The following is an 18,352-nucleotide window of genomic DNA, read 5'->3' on the forward strand; positions in this document are numbered from 1 at the left end:
GTCCAGACCAAACCATGGGACCCAACATGGGCACAGGGCTGGTGCTGGCTCCAGTCTGAGTGCGGAGCCTCCCAGACCCATCTGCTTGCACTCAGAGCACCATGCAGAAGGGTTTAGGTCCCACACAAGTCTGCTGCTGCCCCCAGAACAAGCAGCACCCATCCCAGTGCGAGGCACCAGTCCTGGATGGATGCTGAAGGCAAGCTCTGTGTCCCTGCTGGGAAATAACACGCGGAATAGAGCTGGCCGAAGTGCCAGCTGGTTTTCAGTCATTGATGATGCATGGTAGCTGGATGACAAAAAGTGCTGGGAAAGGCAGCTAAGGCTCCAAAAGAGGCTGTGCCCAGTTGCTTCACAAGGAATAATTCCCCATCTGTTTTTCTTACTGGAAGAATATTGCCCTGGAGAAGGTGGGAGCTTTACACTGATGGAGTGGCTCCCACTGGGCTGGAGCTCCCAGCCCACCTTTTCCCCCTGATGTAACTGCCCCTGTTCCTTTGGGTCTGGCAGTTGGATGGGCAGAGGATGATGTGCTCTCCTGGCTTTAGCAGGTAAGGCTTATTCTCAGGAATGAAGCCTTAGAAGGAGATAAGCAGGATCACCTCTCCCTGTTTCAAACCTCTCTTTGATGTGGACCAGTTTCCAGGCGACGGCCCATAGAATCGAAGTGAACAGATGAGCTGTGTGGTTGTGAAATGGAGATATTTTTTAAAAAAGAATTGCTTAGAAATATTGTTTATTGTTTCATTGTCTCTACTAAAGACAGTGCCTTTCCAACCCTGGCTGTGGGCACAGAGCCAGGACATATCATGAATTGCAATAATAAAAATAATTTTCACTAGGAGGGTTGGCTCCCTTCAGATCGTGCAGCTCCCTCCCTCTCCTCTCTGGTAAATAGCTTTAATACCCTGCAGGCGCCAAATCACTTGACCTAGGTTAGCCTGTGAACTGGGATGCTTTCTGCTCGGCTGAGTGGGCCGGAGCCGGGATTTTTCCTCCCATTCTCTGGCTGTCAATCCAGGTAATAGTCAAAGCCTTATCTGAAATGCATTAGACTTTCAGCGAATTGTCTGGGCTCCGGGCCCTGGGTGCTGAAGGCACTCGTGCGTGTGATGTGTACGAAGAGGCGAGACGGTAGCTTTTAACACCCCTTGCCTCATCTCTCCTCTTGGCTGGGGTTCAGCAAATCTCCGCAGTCTGCCAGCAAGAGATGTATTCCTCTGGGTTCAAGTATGTAGGCAGTGGTAACTGATCGGCGACAAGACGCTGCTCCGAGGCGCTCAGCACCCAGTTTTGAGGCTATTTTGCCTAATATAGGAAAGTTGTGTTAGAGATGTGGATGGTTTCCACAGAAGAGAGAAAAGCAAGGAAAAAGGAGAGGGCATGAGAAGGGTCTGAGGGAGAGGATTTTGAGAGATGTTTAGGGGTCTGAAGAAGTCTACTTTGGAAATGTTCTCAGCTGGAGAGTGGATATAAGGCTTCATTCAAAATTAAGACCAGAAATCAGACCTTCCATTTCATCTCCCTGCATAAAAGAGAGAAAGCTTTACCTTCTTATACCTGTGGGCAGACACGGCTCGAACCTGGGCTGGAGTGGCTGCTCCAGAGAGGCACCTTGTCCTCAGCTGCCCACCTGGGGGGGTTCTGCTCCCCTGGTAGCTGCTTCCAAAAAGCTTTCAGCTGACAAACATGGAGAGTAAATATCTAAGCAGATGTCAGAGCATGATAGGTGCATCTCTTTTGCTCACTGTCACGACCCTTCTTTTGTGGAGTTAAGGGGGAAACACTTGTCAGTAGTCCCAGTAGTTTTCATTTGTGATTTTCAAAGGTTGCTTTGCTTAAAAAAATGTGCTGAACACCTTCAGAGCTATTTAATTTATTATTATTGTTATTATTATTTTAATTTTGAAAAGTGTTCCAGGGAAGAACAGACAAGGCAAAAATTGCCTGTCCCGTTGTGTTCTTCCACAGCCACACAGGCAGTCAGCCTCCAAGAGCTCTGTTTGAGACTTTTTTGGTACTTTGAGTATGGACAGAGTGTAGGATTATGTATTAAAGCAGCTGAAACCTGCTGCCCTGCTTCCTAGCTCTGTCTATTAGACAATAAATAACTAATGCTGTATTTTTAAGAGTGTAAATTTCAATTTGAAAGCACAATTCTCCTTTGAAATGGCACCTAGTGAATCTGTACTTTAACAATTTTCCCTCATGGCTATCTGCAGTACCATGTTTGTGATTCCCGAGGGGAAGAAATGATCAAAATACCTTATATTGCTCAGCCTGATGTTACTGACACTTCAAACACTTCCATGTCCACTTCACCACAGCGATGAACGCTCCCTACTTTTCAGCCCTTCTGCTTTCTGCAAAGGGAGAAGATGCTGAGTAGCTCCCCGGGCACCAGCAGCACCGGTCAGGGCAGGGCCAGTTCAGGGAGAGCAGAAGCAGCAGCAGAGCATGTTCCTCATCCCACTCTTGCACCAAGAGGATGACCCAACATTCAAGGCCTATTACTTCCATGGCCTCTCTGCTGACGGGAGAGGAAACTGGTTACAAGGGTGGTCTTTTGGCACCGTGTAGAAATCAGTTAATGCTCAGCGTACCATTTCCAGATAACCATTGAACAAACTTGAGTGAATTCAAGAACCTCTCACTCCTCTGTGCTAGAGGGAACAGACATTTCTAATGCTATCGAAGGCTTTGTGAGGCAAGGTCTGTCATTTTCTACATTTTTGCACAATGTCTAGCAAAATAGGCTGACTATAATGCAAATAATGCTGTTATTAGTGGGTCAGCCTTGACGACTAGGAAGCCATGATTCACAGATGTGTAACAATTGTAGTTGGCAAAAGGGAATGAAATGGGGTAAAAGGAAAACACATCAGAATGTCAATGCAGCAGGATCGGGGCCAGTTCAATATATGTGGTTTGGGTAGCAAATTCCTAATTTGCAATGGCATACAGAGGAACTTTATAGGAATTTAGAGGTTTGTCACTTGAATCCCATTTCAGCCTTCTGGAAAATGCTGTAAAGAAGCTGTCAACATTGTTTGTGCCTTTTTCTCACCATATTAAAACAAAACCTACAGGAACACAGAGGATCGAGATGAGCTGACTGCTTCCCGGCACCATCTCCTGTTCAGACATCCTCCTCCCAGCCAGAACCTATGGAGGTCTTACAGAAAATCTGCTGTGAGAGCAGCATGAAGATATTCCTGCTGGTATTCCACAGGTACAAACACCTCTCTGCGTGGAGAGCTAGAGCTTTTTGTCCTGCTATCAAAATGGACCTGATATATATATATATATATATATTATATTTTTTTTGTATTGGTAACTAGGCACTTAGCTGCAAGGAGCGATATGCTAAACAGATCCAAAAGTCTGGGGGGCAGTTATTCTGTAATTATTTTTATGCCATGGTTTAAGAACTGGAAAATGTGATAAATTCTGCCCAAGTCGTGATGGGATTATTTGTCTAATGTTAACACGTTTGACCCTCTCAAATGCGCAGAGGATGTCTTTGCCCAGTTAACCACGATGGTACAAGCTGGATTAGTTCTCTTCTAGAGAACTTGGTGTAAAGGCATGGGAATTGTAGTGTGAGCCTGAAATAAATGTAGCCCTTAGCCCGAACAAGGCTGGAAAGGCACGCCACTGGGAGGACTTGTATGGTGCTGCAGTTTTTGGGTGGTGGAATAGTTCAGTAGTGGATGCCATGGGGCTGGGGATGAGAGCCAGCTTGCCTTTTCCACTTCCCCTTCCTCTGTTTTGTTTTGTTTTTCCTTTCAGATTCTAATGATCCTCATCAGAGCTTATTAACCACTTAACTGTAATCCTGTTGGAATGTCTCTGCCTCCAGAGCTACTCTTCTTACCAGCTAGGAGATCTGAGACAAATCACTCATTTATTCACGGGCTTTAGGTATCCAGTGATAGGAACGGCAGTGAGACAGCTGCAGGGAGCTGTGACACTTCTGGGGTATGCCCAAGCCAGCAAGGGAAGCTGGAGGCATGGGGTGTTTGTAAGCAGGATGTGACAACAGGCATGGTCAGTGCTGCCTACAGTGGGATTTGCATGGGTGAGTCTTTTAATTTAAGTCTTTTGCAGAAAGGTTCTCAGGAGGAGAAACAGAGGGACTCTATGTTGTGATGGGAGAATCCACATCCTTGACACGAACTGGAGATTCCTTCCAGGGAATCTTTCTTTCCCATCATCCGTTCTTCTTAGCTCTTTGCTCTCACGCATTGCCCAGCCTCAGAAGGGCAGAGCAAGTGATCAAAAGAAGCTGGAGCATCTGAGCAGAGGCTGTATTGCTGTCCCACTGCTGGGAGGACATGGTCTTGTCACACTCCTGCAGCTGGCCAAAGCTAAAGGAGCTAGAGTACTGCCTGTGTGACTTTTGCAGCAGGTTTATTTACTCTGTTTTCACACCTACCTTGGCAGTGGTGAGGTAATCTGAGGGAAGTGTGGGGAGAATAATGCTTTAGCACATAATGAACATGTTTTCCTCCAGTTTTGATCCTTGCTCCCACCATCAAATACTCCCTCGTCCTCCTGAAAAGAGTAGATGAACTGTCTGCAGGCACTGAATAAGCAGGGGAGGTTGGTTCTGACATTTGTAAGGAGAAACCGTTGTGGTAATGTTGCTTGGAAAGCTGCTGTGCGAGGCTGGCCAGCAAAAGAACCTTTAGGGTTGGAGAAAGAGAGAGAAAACAGGAAAAGTCGGAGTTTCACAATGTCCGTGCTGAAAGAAACAAGAGGCCAGGTCAGCAAGTCCAAGGCCTTGACTGGAAATCCAGAAGCAGGACTAATTTATGGTTTGCTAGGTAATCTTTATGGAATTCCAGGAGTGAGAAGCCATTCACTGACCCATTCCGAGACTGCTTCTTGTCCCTGGGCTTGGCCAGGAAGGAAGTCGGAGCCCTTGCGCTCACAGTGATCTTGCCCGGGGGCCACGGCTGCGATCCAGGCCACAACCACATCCTGGCCTCTCAGCCTGGGCAATCACCATCATGTGCTCGCCCCACAGCTCGCCGGCAGCGGTTTCAGCCTCACCTCAGCAGGGAACCAGGAGAGGGTGCACGGTGGGATGCTGAGGGTGCTGATTTGGGTGTGCTGGAGCACCTGGGGTGCTGGCAGAGGTGCCCACCAGAAGCTTGTCGAAGCCTCGCCGGCGTGATGCCTGGCTAGACCCAGCGCTGTTCACCCCAGGGATAGCTGCTCTGCATTTTTTGAATCCATAACAATGTGGAAGCTTGTTCTCTTAGGCTTTTCCAGGCATAACCTGGGTTTGAAATCCCTTCTGTCAGGCTGAAATATATATTGTTGCTCTGTAGGATACAATCTTGATTAGGTTGAAAGGATTCTTTATAAGAGTTCATCATGGCTCTCCTTAAATCCCTTAGGATGGCTTCCCTGCTCCTTTATCCTTTGCCCTGTTCATTTGAGCAAGTGCATGCAGTGATGCTGCACCATCCAACCTCAGATTAGTATCCCACAGAGGTGGATGTGCTACAAATAAAATAGGAACCTTTCACAGCTCCTCTACAGTGAATGCCCAGCCTGATTCTTTATTCTTATGTCCTACAGCAAAGCCATGCACTCGGGGCACTGGCTACGGGGGTGCAAAGTCAGGTTCTGCCCCTACCAGGCTGGAACCATCTTCTGACTTCTGTGTATACTCTATTTTTTGGGTGTTTTTAGAAGAATTCACACATTGTCAGTAGATGGAGAGTGTGCAAGAAAACATGAAACATGCAGTACAAATGGATGCAATCCCCGAATGGGAGGGAGGGTGACAATTCTGGGGAACAACTAGGGAGGAAAATCAAAGCTGCTGGTGACTCTTCAAGCGATCAGAATTCTGACAAACCTGTGAATTATGTCAATATTTGTTAACAGGCTTACTGGAGCCAAGTCTCTTGACTTCCCATGCTGGATTTGGTTTTAACAGGGCTTCAGAGAAGACACTTGCCTTCTACACGCTCTTGTTTATCTGCTGGTAAAATAAGGAGAGGAGAAAAGGGCTTCATTTATTCTGTAGAGGTGAGACCCTGAAGATAAACTGGTGCAAATCTTCACAGTCCTCAGAGGGCTAAAACAAAAGAAAAACCTCCTTCACATGGTGAGCTCCCTGTTCACAGCCCCTTCTTTCTTTGGAAGCCTGCTGCTGCCCCTTGCTGCAAGACAGAGAGAGACCTTAAAGGCATGGGTGAGAGCACAGCTCTTGCTCAGACTGCAAATCTTCCAAAGGATTAGGGTTTTACTTCAAATAGAGGAATGTAAATGTGTCTGGCTCCATAGCGGCTGGAAATTTCTCGCTGGAGCCAATGTTGGGCCATACTTGGCGGTGACAAGACGTTTGTTTGCCCACCCTGGTTGGACTACAGCTCTCGGGCTGGAAAATGTTAAAATGGGCTGTGCGTGCTTTCGGTGTCATAAAGCAGAGCCGGGTGGGGGAGGGCTTAGGGGAGGAACTGGATATAGGTGATTATTCTGCAGCACTCGCAGTTGTGTGTGCTAGGGATGGCAAGCCGGGGGAAGAAGCTGGGTTCGTTTAGTCTGACTCCAAGGCTGGGAGCTTGAGCTCATCTATTTTTTTTCCCTTTTTTTTTTTTTCCTTCTAGTTATCACTGTTTCCTGGCATTTTGTCCGCTTGCAGATTCATGAAGGTATTTGGGGGTCTAAATCTGGGGACTTGGCATTTAGATGCCTTCGTGCTTTCAAGCTCTTTGCAGATGAAGAAAGGTATCCTGCAAGTGAGCAAGCAGAAAGAGAAATGTCAGCAAAAAAAAAAAAACAACAGCAAATTGGCCTGCATTTAACAGAGGTGAGCAGCATCAGGCACAGCACCAGCGCCCCTGTGTATGCTGCTAGTGGAGCTTAGGGAAAGATCAGATGTGCTGCATGCACAAGGAATTTGACAGACCTGGGCGCCTGCTCACATGTCTGGGGTGGCTGGTAGCAGCTCCATGTTAGGACAGTGCTCTTGTGTAGGGCAGCAGCGTAAAAAGGCTTTGAATGTCTCCTAGGTCACCACGAAGGAGGCCGTACCTGCCAAGGAGGATTGAGATTCTCTGAATGTCCTTTGGTGTCTCCATGGGGTGTGTTTTGCTGCAGTACAGTGGGGTCAGAAGATCACAGATCCATATGGGGTAGGCAGTTTTTTACCTCTGTGCTACCTTTATCTCCAATAAAGACAGCCCCTCTCTGCAGGACTGGAGGGCAGAAATGAGCAGCATGCTTGGATTTCTTCTCTTGATGTCAGCAATAATCAGAAACCACCTTTTGCCAGAGCTCTGTTTGGAAATCTAATGTCTATATCGAAGTTATGGCAGTTGTGAAACAAGCAGGGCTTTGCTTCAGAGCAGCACAATTTTAAAAGTGCATGAGACAAACAGGCCTGAAATTAATGCTTAGGGAAAGTAATAGTGGGGCAAATGTAGTCAGATTTCAAGTGTAGAATGTCTCTGATGTTTTAAAGACTAACAAAAAATTGACAGAAGGAGTCTGTTCAGTGATAGGGTCCAGCCTTCCCTCTTGCCCTGCTCTTTGGGCAGGAGAAGGGCATCACAGCACAAACAGAGGACCAGGGACTGAAAGGTGCAGGTTCAACTTGTGTGCCTGGCTGCCTTCAGGCATGCTATTTTTTTCTATTATTCCGTGAGAGTCTTTTGAATACAATGGGAAGAATAACGGTGCCTTCTTCAGACTATGACTCAGTTTTTTTGTGTAGATGAAATGCTTTGATCTCCATGAAAGACTAGCTGCTCATGGTAGGTGATGGGAAGCCTAAGAGAGCCAAGAGATATTTGGCATTGATCAGCAGAGTTTTTCTGTGTTATCGCATTTTGGCCAGTGCTCCCTTGGAGCTAGACATCCTTCTTAACTCAGTTGGAAATAAGATGTTATGTGTCCCCATGGCTTCCAGGTTCAAGCTGTCAGTGGTGTAATTTAGAGCCCTGAGAGCTTTTGTGTTTTATTGTCTCCTCTACGATGAGCAATGGGAGATACAAGTTACTGCTCTAGTCCTTAACAAGGAGAAAATCATTCTCTGTAATGGATAAACTTACCAGAAATATATGTATGCAGCTGATAAAGTGATCATGTAAAAATAAAAATGCCAGGCTGCGTGAGACAAATGTACCGAATTCAATTGGTGAGATGGATCCAAGGTGCTGTAGGAAACCATGGAGAAATAACTGGTTAAGGATGTGAATCAGGGATGGATCTGTGGTCATTATCTATTTAAGTCCTTCATCTTTAATGGGACTTGAAGCAGATCTTCTGAAGAAGATCTTCTGAAGCCAGTGCTCAACAGGATTGTAGATGCTGATGGACTGCTGGCTGGCTTTTTCCCGTTACCATCATAAAGCGGTCTGAAGTGGTGGAATGATATTCCAAAAACTGAGATCTATATTTCACACTGACAAGTGCTCATCTCAGTGAATTTATGTTTTCAGGGGCTACAAAAACAATATCAGGTCTCCATCCAGGAGACAGAGATGAGGTGCATTTGGCCAGAGTGAAAGAAAACAAGAAGGCAAAGGTGGTGTAGTCACTGTCAAATTGGGAAAGGACTTTATAGGGCTGGACAATGGATGGAGGAGGTACAGGGAACAGTGTTGTCTGTAACAGGGCAAGCTGAGTGAGAAATGTTTTGGCAGGGTGTGACATTGTCCTTTCTCCTCAGAGCTGGAGTGGCTGTAAAAGAGGCTCAGTCCTCATTTCAGCAGTCACCTTAGTCACCTTCATCCTAAACCAATTTCTTACACATCCCTGCCCATCAGGCAGCAAGAAATGGGGTAGAACTGCATGCATGAGATATTTATTTAGACATAAATCAAGAAAACTTTATCCCAAGCTGCGTCTCCTTACCCTGTTTTCTGAGAGCTTTGGGGTGAAGTTCTTACTTGCCCCGTTGTCTTTCCAGCAGAACTCTTCTCCTCGCTCACAGCAAACACCGAAGCATCTTTCTCTCCTGACCCTTACTGTCCTTTCCAAAGAAATATGTTCAGTCAGGGGTTTTGACAGGCTCAGTGCTTTAGCCCTCAACGGCAGTTTGTATTTACATAAGTGGAACACTAATATTTACTTAAGATTATGCTGTATTTTTCACGACTGGAGGGAAGATTATGCTGCGTGCTTTTTATATTTTGGAGGTGGGGAAGTGGAATGGTCCCATGGCTTGCCTAGAGGACCAGAGACTTGTTCTGCTTTGCATTAAGTATGAAAATTAGAGCAGATGGGTGACTGGGACCAGAAACAACATTGTCCAAAAGCAGTGGAAAAGCATGTTGTTGTGATTTCTCAGGAGAAGCAGCACAAATCAGCTAAACAAAGTTGTATACAGCCAGAGAGAACCTGTGCCTAGCCTGCTGCTCCCTGCATCAGGCACCACAGCTTACCGAGGTTTGCTTACTTTGTGCAAAACATCACCAGCCAAATCCAGTCCTGGTGACAGTCCCCTGACGTGGGGATCAAATGCAGCTGTATCCTTGCTGACCCCAAGGATGGGAAATAACTCCACTGACTTCAGCCAGTGCTGATTTATACCAAATGAATATCTGATTACACACTAAGGAATACAAATATCTTAATATTTATATTCTGTCAGTATCTGAGAGTTTATATTCAATAACAATATATTTGTTATCTACTGATATATAATTGTAATATAGCAACAGCAAAAAAAGAGCTGGACAAATATTAGAACAGTAAGGACTTGCAACTCAGAGGCAAACATCTTTAACCCAAACATCACCAATAAGTGCAACATTTTGAATGAATTGGTAGCAAGCATTCCTTCCCACAGTTAAAGTCTTTTTTTAAATCTACTCAGGATCACTTTAATATTTATATAATCTAAGAGACGAAATTCCCATGTACTGAAAGACACAGAAATAATTTTGTTCCAGGCAATCTGATGGTGGGCCTGCAGCTCTGCACTCAGCAATTCTGTTGCACAGGTGACAGCTACCTAGGCATGGTCCTGCTTTAGCTCCACTTGTGCCTCTTCTGCAGAAGTTAATGCTCTCTTTTAAGACTGAAATACATGGGAAACTGCTGTGAAATGGGTTGGAGTTTGGCACCTTGCATCTCTCAGCATCTGGGCCTTGGTTCTTCACCTCAAACCGTCCTGAGTGTGGGCCGTATGTCACTTGCTGGCACAGGATGAGGCTGTTGCAAGAGGCCTGTCCATGTGTGCTAGGGAGCCAAAACAATATGATGCTTCCAATCTGTCCTAAAGCACGAGCTCTTTTAATTGTTCCCCCCATCCGGCAGGCAGAACTGGCACCAGCACAGACAACTGCTCTGCAGGTCTCACCAGCCGGCAGGCTGGACCTTCCAGATTTAGCCTTGGCATCTGCGAGTTTAACTGCAGGCATCAGGAAATCTGCTGGCAGCAAGAGGAGAGGGAGGCTGGGTGGCTGTCCCTTCAGGAGAGAGGCCCCAGTGTTGTTCCATGTGCAGGATTTTCCTTGCCCACACAAATACACTAATGGCATTACCACCAGGTATTTAAGCAGCCCATGAAAACGGTTGGGAAGAGACTAGGGATGGGAAAGCCCAGGCTGGTGTGTTTCTCTGGAGACCACACACGTGCTGTATTTATGAACCAAAGAAACAAAAACGAAGTTGTCTCCCTTAAAAAAAATAATAATAATAATAATAATACCTGACTAACAGAACTGTGTGGTCTGGCAGTGGCTCCCTATCCTTTGCTTAACTTACTAGAGAAACAAACACAACCTTCTTTAATTTTTATCACTTTGCTCATATTTCTCTCCTGTTTAAGCCTTTGAGAGAAATCCTGGGAGTAAGCCTTCAAAAGAAGCAGTGCCTTGTGACTAGCGGTTGCAGGAGTCCAGGTTCAAGAAGGGCTGATTGCGGAAAGTATACGGCCAGCCAGCCTGAATTGTTTCTTCTGACAGTGGATTGAATTCCTCCAGCGTGTCTTTCACCTCCCTAGGGCATCCGTTTGCAGTGTGGTTATGGGTGCTCCTTGCTGCATTTAGCTAACTTCCCCCTGGCAATCTCCAACAGGAAAAACCCCGTGATTTTAAAAGGCCAGCACACAGAGCATTAAGGTACTCACCAGCCTTTATCAAAGTTTGTGGGACAAATGAAAAATTGGCTCCTCTACCTTGTTCCAGCAGCCCTGATGCTTCAGCAGTTTGGGTGCATTTGAAGCTGAGGAAAGAAAAGTCCCAGGTTTGTGGTGGTTTTGGTCCTGCTTCCCCACGGGCCAGCCTTCAGGGCGCCTACATTGGTATTTCATCTGGGGAAAGCAGGTATCCATACCTGCTGCTTTTCAGTTTTAATTGTATGTTAGTATTTTCAAAGGAGGCCTTTAGGACAGACCTGGTTTATACTTCTACTAAGGGATGGTCGTTTCCTTCCCCTAGTATGGGGAGAGAAACCAAGAGGTAGTGCCACTCCAGCATTGCTCAGGTGCTGGGTGACAACTGCAGGTTTTGTCTTTGCTGAACTTTGCATCGATCTCTGCTCCATCACTTAATTAGCCCCATCCAGAATACATTAAGCAAACAGCGTCTGTCTGCCTGCCCAACCTTTTGGCATGTTCCCATCCGAGTAGTGGTAAGCCCCAAAATATTGGGTGCCTGCCAACAGAGCCCTAGCAATCCCCACTTGGCAACCTTATTAACGAACGTTCCTTCCAGCAGCTCGAGCTTTGTTGTTGCTCGTGCTTTTCTTTTGGGTTTGTTTCCACAGACGGGGTGCATCTTTGCAAATAAGGTGTGTGATCTCTCCAGCTTCACCCCGTGGGGTGAAAGCCAGGCTTAAGGTCATCTTAAAGTGCCTGGTATGCCTCCTGCCAAGCTGTCTTTTCTCAGTGCTTGGGCAGTAGCAAAACAGTTTCCCCAGCTCAGCATCGGATGCTGGGAGGATTCATCCCTGGGCTCTGTCAGAGCTTCAGAGGGACAATCATTAACATATCTATGTTTTTTTACTGGCCTTGGTCAGCTTTTGCAAGGGTGGTTTTAATTAGCCCTGCTCAGCTATTAAGCACCTGTCCAAAGCCTGTCTGGCTGCAGAAAAGCGAGTTAAATAATTTGGGAAGGTCTGCGCAGTGCCAGCCAACTCTCTGCTCACAAAATGAGCTTCTTGGGCCAGCACTGGCACTTCTATAAAGGAAAGCTGGTCCCTTTGAGGCCCGGGTCTATCTGCTTTTATCACTCTTCAGACTCTTGGGTCCAGCTCCCTGGCATTCACTTGTTTGATGCTTCCCCAGACAATTGATTTGAGCTCAGGAGAAGGGAAGTTCTTTTCTCAGAACATCTGCAGACAAACAACTGCAGCTACACTGAGAAGGCTAAGCATGTTTACAGCTTGGGTTTTCAAGAAGCTCCCCCCAATCTGGAGGCTTTTCTGATCTGAGCTGTACGTGTCTGTGAAAATAAACTAGAAAGCTTGTGAAAGCAAGAAGGCTTTCCGCAATATATCCAGTATTCCTCCTTCTATTCCATCTGTTAAATACCTCGGGAAGAACATTTCCAGAGCTCAGTATCTGTATGCGCAATGGCATGAGAGAGGAGCAGTGGTGGTTGTAACCTCGTTACTTTAAACTGCTTCTTTTTCCTGCCCTTCATCCTTCCCTCTCCCTCTTCCATCATGGGAAAAGAGGACTGTGCTCTCAGGTCCCTCCTTGTGGCAGAATCAGACTTGTAGCCAGTTCCAGATTCTTCAGAAGCCCTTTGAATTTCGTGATTTGATACCTGTGAGAACTTCCTAGCTTTATCAGTTTAAAATATTTCTGCATGGGTTTCAATTTGTGCTGTTTGCATTGAGGGAAGATTTAATACTAAAAATAAAATGAAGAAAGGCTTGACAGCTTAGAGCATTTTCCATGGAGATATAGGCTCAAGCCGCCCTTAAGCAGAGGGAATTTGGCTTGGGGTTGGTTTCCAAGCTGCTGCAAATTTGCTAGCCCTTTTTTTTCTGCCCTGTTAGAAACCACCCTTAGTTGCACCCTAATGTACAGTAATGTACAGAGCCATTAAGAATTTTAAACCGTCTGTAGCTGGCCTGTTCCACTGCATCAGTACAATTTCTGTTGCAGGCTATATGAGTAAAGAGGTGGTAAATTATTTACCTGTCCTCAGGAAGAGCAGCCCTCTCACAGGAAAGCAACGCTCCCAAATTTTGGCTGTTGTTAATACACTTGGAGCTCCAAGTCAAGTGGTATTTGAGCAAGAGAAGGTCTCAGTACATCACAAATAGATGCTCCACTTAATCTTTCTATCTCCTGATGGGATGTGGGCAGCACATCAGCAGGAGGCATTGCTTTATGACTGTGATTGCTGCAGGCAATTCAAACAAGGTATGGAAGATACTTATCTGTAGGTGGTAATATGGTTTCTTTATGATTTGGAGGGATTGACGTCTTGGGTTTTGTTTTTGTTTTCGAACTTGCTGTTATTATTTGAAAGGAATTGTCCATGTATGTATGCTTCATAAAGCTGATGATTTTAAAGAAAAAAATAATGAATATTTCCAAAGTATTTTATTCTGTTTTCTTTAAGAAAAAATAGAGATAAAAACAAGAGTGAAAACCTCTTCCTTTGGAGTCTCTGTAGCTCAGACACGTCAATGTTTTGCTTGTGTATAAAAGATGTATAGTTCTATTTTGTTGCTGTTTCTATAGACATCACAAAAATGTGACTGCAAAGGACCTCCAGAGGTCAGTTGGTCCATCCTGCTGCTCTCAGCCCTGCTGAGATGAAGGGACATGCTGTTTCACTTCAGGGCTGAAGAACCATGAAGCATCTCTCTAACTCTGAGCCTTTTGCAAACTGGGTAGCCACATTAACGCATGAGCTATGCTTGCTGCTGCATTATTAAAGGCACGAGCAGCACTACCATTGTGCTGCAAGAAGTCATGCAGGCATCCTGAGCCTTTCACTAGCAATCTGACTAACGTGGATAGTTTCTTGTTCACTCCTTTTCTCACCTTGCTGGGAAGCTTGTCAGAGGCAGAGTTGGAAACGGAGCTTAATATGCTTTAGACCCACCCTCTTGCGCTTTCGAGGATAAATTCTCTTGCTTATCTTGCATTGCAATTCCTTGTGTCTGTTGAGTCAGATACAAACACTGAGCGGAAAAGTTTGCTTGGGATGTCAGGCACCATCGGGGTGACAGGAGAAGAAGAGAGAAAGTGAGATGATTCTTTGGAGACTGCCTGGGGCCAGCAGCAATTCCCAGCAAAATGAGATTAAGAGTGCACAGAGACAGTGTCATGTTGGCCCATGGCTCTTGATTCCTCGAGTGCTGAAGTCAAACTGCCAGAAATCTGATAGTCTGGAATGTGCGGTAAAATAAATATTTCCTCATAGGTATTTCTTTTGTCTGGGGGTTACTAGTCAGGTTGACAGGCCTACAACCAGCTCCCTGCTTCGGGTGCGCTCAGGCTCTGACTGCCCCTCTTCTGAAATGGATTTTGTGGCTTAGCTCCTGAATTCTGGTCTCAATCCTTGCCTAACCAGAAAGGATGAGAGTGATGGAACTTGTGCTGGTCAGGGCAGAGTGTAGACCGTCGTCTGTGATGGATGAGATCATTGCAGAATCACAAAGAGGTTGGAAGGTTCTCCAGAGGTTTTTGGTCCAGCCACAACGCACAGGGCCAACTTCTGCTTTACACAAAATACAGCTCACCAACCAATAAAAGTAATAGATAAGGACACTTTCACTTTTTTGATTCAAAAGCAATTTATTACAGCCTGTAGCTCCCATTTGGTGAGAAGAATATGTCACTTAGTGTAATAGACACACATGCAGCAAAGGCAAGACTGTAGGCTACAGCGTTTAAGTCCGTTACTGGACAATTCTTTGGGATGTGTTTCTGTTCTGGTAGCATGAGTTAACTGACGTAAAACTGATGGTTTAATTTTTGGTCTGTGGCTGTGGATTCCGTGAGCAGTACCATCCTTAACTGAACTTTAATCTTAATTTCCATTCCTCTCTCTCCCTTTTGATATTATCAAATGACCACATAAGACTTTTCTGCTTTTGTTCTGCTGGATGCTCTAACCACTTTGTAGTCATTCCTGATTGCATGTTGAATATATGCAGCCTTCTGCTTCAGGCTGTCACTCAGGCTGAAGGACTGTCAAATTTAACTAGCAGCATTTGAGGACTTATGGATCCTGACGGGCAGTTCCAATGCTTTCCAGCCCACGCAGTGACATGTGCACAGTCAATTTAGCGTTCAGTCCGAGTTCCTCTATTCACATTCCCACCACTAAATCAAATGCATGTTCTCCGTTGATGGCCTTGATTGGGATTTCTTCAAGGAAATGGATTTGTTGGAATATGAGGTTTTCAGATCTGTGAGAAGAGAGCCACTCACAAGCTCTGCAGTGTTTTTGGAAAGGATCCACTTGGCACTGTCCTCCAAGTGGTGGAATGAGCGTGTCGCAGCTTTCATTTTCCAGAAGTATTTCATGATTGGCAAAGGAGACTGACTGGTGGATCTTGCTAAACAAATCTGGGTATGAAATCCCCACGCATCTTGCAGGCTTGGGCCCTGTACTAAGATGCCCTGACCAAGCAGTCATACTGAAAAGTTGCACTGGGATGTGTAGAAGGCCTGCAAACCAATAAAATGGGGAAAATAGGCAAATGTAGTGATGTACTATAGCAGGAACTGTATCGTGTGTGTAATGTATGGCCTCCACAGCTGTCTCTGTGCTGATTAGCTCTGCTGTGATTAGTGCGTGATAAGATCAGGAGGAATCGATCTCAGGTCCGTGTGTGCTGCTTTGTGCCTTCCAACAGTGTTGCTGATGCACCCCATGCAGGCAAGATCTCTTGGTTAGTTGAATTTTCAGAGTGTTTTTTTTTTCACTGTTTTTCATAATCAATGCTCTGAACTCTGTGATATTTGTGAATGTTAGCAAGTGCTTAATTCTGAAGAGCACAAATTCCAGAAACAAGTTGGTTTATAAAACAAAGAGGCTGGCTCTGCTTGGAAGCCTTTGATTTGGTTTATATTCAAGGATCCAAAGTATAGAAAAATGTCCTGCATTCCTAGAGCTCTGTTCACAACAAAGAAATGCTCAATGTGAGGAGAACATATATCTTTGTAACGTAGTATCTGAAATCCCTGGCCACAGCTGAGAGTTGGCCCTTTGCTAAGGTCCAGCTACATGCCCAGGTGCGTTATTGGCTCAGGACTCCTCATCTTGCAGGATGGAGCCTTAAAGGAAGGAAAAGAAGGGTTAACTGTCTGGGGAATTTCATTGATGTATGCATAATTAATGCAAATGAAGGGAAAAAAATAAAACATTTTGTGTCTGTAATAGAGCCCAGTGGATCCAAAGCAGATCCTGCTGTGCTGGGTGCTTCCCAGACATCTCCACACTGGTTCTTGATGGAAGGGACTTGTGACATGGGGTAGATGCAATTTTTATGGCAGTCTCTGTCCTGTCACATGGGACAGGGGTTATTTTTTTCTTGGTGATACTATGCTGGAGCCGGGAACTGCCACAAGGAGGACCACTATTTAAGTAAAGTGTTTTGTATTTGTCCCAGCTCTTGGTCTAAATGTGGAAGTCTTTTTCAAGCCATTCCTGCTTCTTTTGGGAATTTAATTTGGAGCTGGAAGAGGTCTCAGATTGCCAATGTGAGACGAGAGCAGACAAACCTGCTGCAGCATAGGCTGGCTGGTTTTGAAGGTGGGGATGCAGCACCGACCACAGCAGCAAATAGCACAGAAAGGAATCCATCCTTCCATCCTGGTAAAAGCTTGCTGGAGGAGGCACTCTGCCTGGGCTGAGCCTTTCAGTCTAGGAGCATATCAGACCTGGGTTCAACCCTTCTACTCTTTTAAGTGATCAAGTCACATAGTTTCCTTCTACATGGTTTTCTGATTTCTGAGCTATGAATAGTCCTCGCTTCATGATGTGCTTTGAGATCTTAGGGGAAAAAATACTGTAGAAGCATCTGCAGTTCTTTTAAAGTGGGGATGGAGTATAGCTAATCAACTGCTAGAGGGGATAACTCTTCCCACCATTCTTCTGGTAGTAATTTCCAGCTTTCATGAACTCAACCCAAGTTGGATTTAGGGCTAACAGAGCTAGGGCTGGAGTCAAACCAGGTCAGAGCCAAAGCTACACGCCAGAAAATGCTATTTTGGAAGCTTGTGTGCTGAAGTGTGCTTGTGCCTCTGCCCATGAGTTTGCATGCTGCTTGTGTGGTTCTGTGGTGGCCTGAGTTATGACTTCAGAAAGGACAGAGAATAAGTAGCTGAGAATGAATAGTGTTATTTTTCCACAGCTCATTAAATCTCTAATAAGTGACTTGCTGTGTTGCTTTTGGGAGGATGTTCTGTGGTTGCTGAGGAAAAGATGGCTAATGTGTTTATTTGTATGTTGCAGTTTGGAAAATTGCTTAAGTTGTATTTCTTTCTGTTTCAGTCAGGGCCTCAGTTGGAGCTGACTGTATAGAGCTCGCCAAAGCTGCTGAAAGGGGAAGCAGGCAGCAGGGGAAAAGGGCTTTCCCCCTCTGTTATCTCGAGTACAATCCCCACTTCGCCTCGCACCGCATTGCTCATACTTCACCCAAGAGTGCCTCATCCTTGTCTTCTGGCAGGGAAAGTGGGAGAGAAATGACCTGGTTGTGCTAAAGCCGGCTTCCCTGACGTGTGTTTTCTGGTAGAACTGCTTGACTCCCTTTCTGATAGGATTGCTACCTTCATGCCGGTGAGAGGGGACTCCTGTCACTGCATGGGTATTGTTGGACTCAATGCTCATGGTTGGACTTGGTCTTGAAAGTCTCCAACCTGAATGAATCATGGTCACAGAATGGAAGAGCACTAGAAATGCTGTCAGGGTTGCTGTTTTGTGCTGAAGTTAATGCAGAGGTGTGCTATTCCTGCTATTCTCGTGCATATCCAGATACCTTAGCTAGCATCCCTGCTCTCAGTAAAGCTGGGGCTAATCCCTATACAGGCTGCGGGAAAACTTGCTCAGGATACCATGGGTGCCCTTGGTAGGTTCTGGGGAGTGCCAACACTTAAATTGTTACCTGCCCTGGCAATACCATGCCCAGGACTGCTTGCACTTTCAGAAGTACATGGGGAGTTCCTAGAAAATTTGGAAGAGGAACCCTTGCCAGGTTACTCTGGTGTGGGGCCAGCAGGTCTGCTGCCCATCTGGCTGCCCCAGGGCTGCTGGAGGAAAAATGGGGTCTCTCTATGGAAGGTGCTGTGGTGGCATGGCAGCTACTGTCCTTGTCAGCTGGATTTTGTTTCCACGCCACCTCCTGTGGTGGGTGGAAGCCCTGAGCAGCAGAGTTCATCGCCTTGCTGTCTGCTCAGGATGACTAA

General features: G+C 45.8%; 1 protein-coding gene across 1 annotated transcript in view; it reads left to right on the plus strand.

Moving 5' to 3' along the window:
- Positions 1 to 3,094: 3,094 nt before the first annotated feature.
- SDF4 (stromal cell derived factor 4) overlaps positions 3,095 to 18,352 on the plus strand; it is a 58,769-nt gene continuing 43,511 nt past the window's right edge. Inside the window, exon 1 of the mRNA XM_040533193.1 lies at positions 3,095 to 3,232. The gene's annotated coding sequence lies outside the window, so the exon portion shown is untranslated. The remainder of the gene's footprint in view (positions 3,233 to 18,352) is intronic.

The sequence above is a fragment of the Cygnus olor genome, chromosome 21 (genome assembly GCF_009769625.2).
Source record: "Cygnus olor isolate bCygOlo1 chromosome 21, bCygOlo1.pri.v2, whole genome shotgun sequence".
NCBI classification, from domain to species: Eukaryota; Metazoa; Chordata; class Aves; order Anseriformes; family Anatidae; genus Cygnus; species Cygnus olor.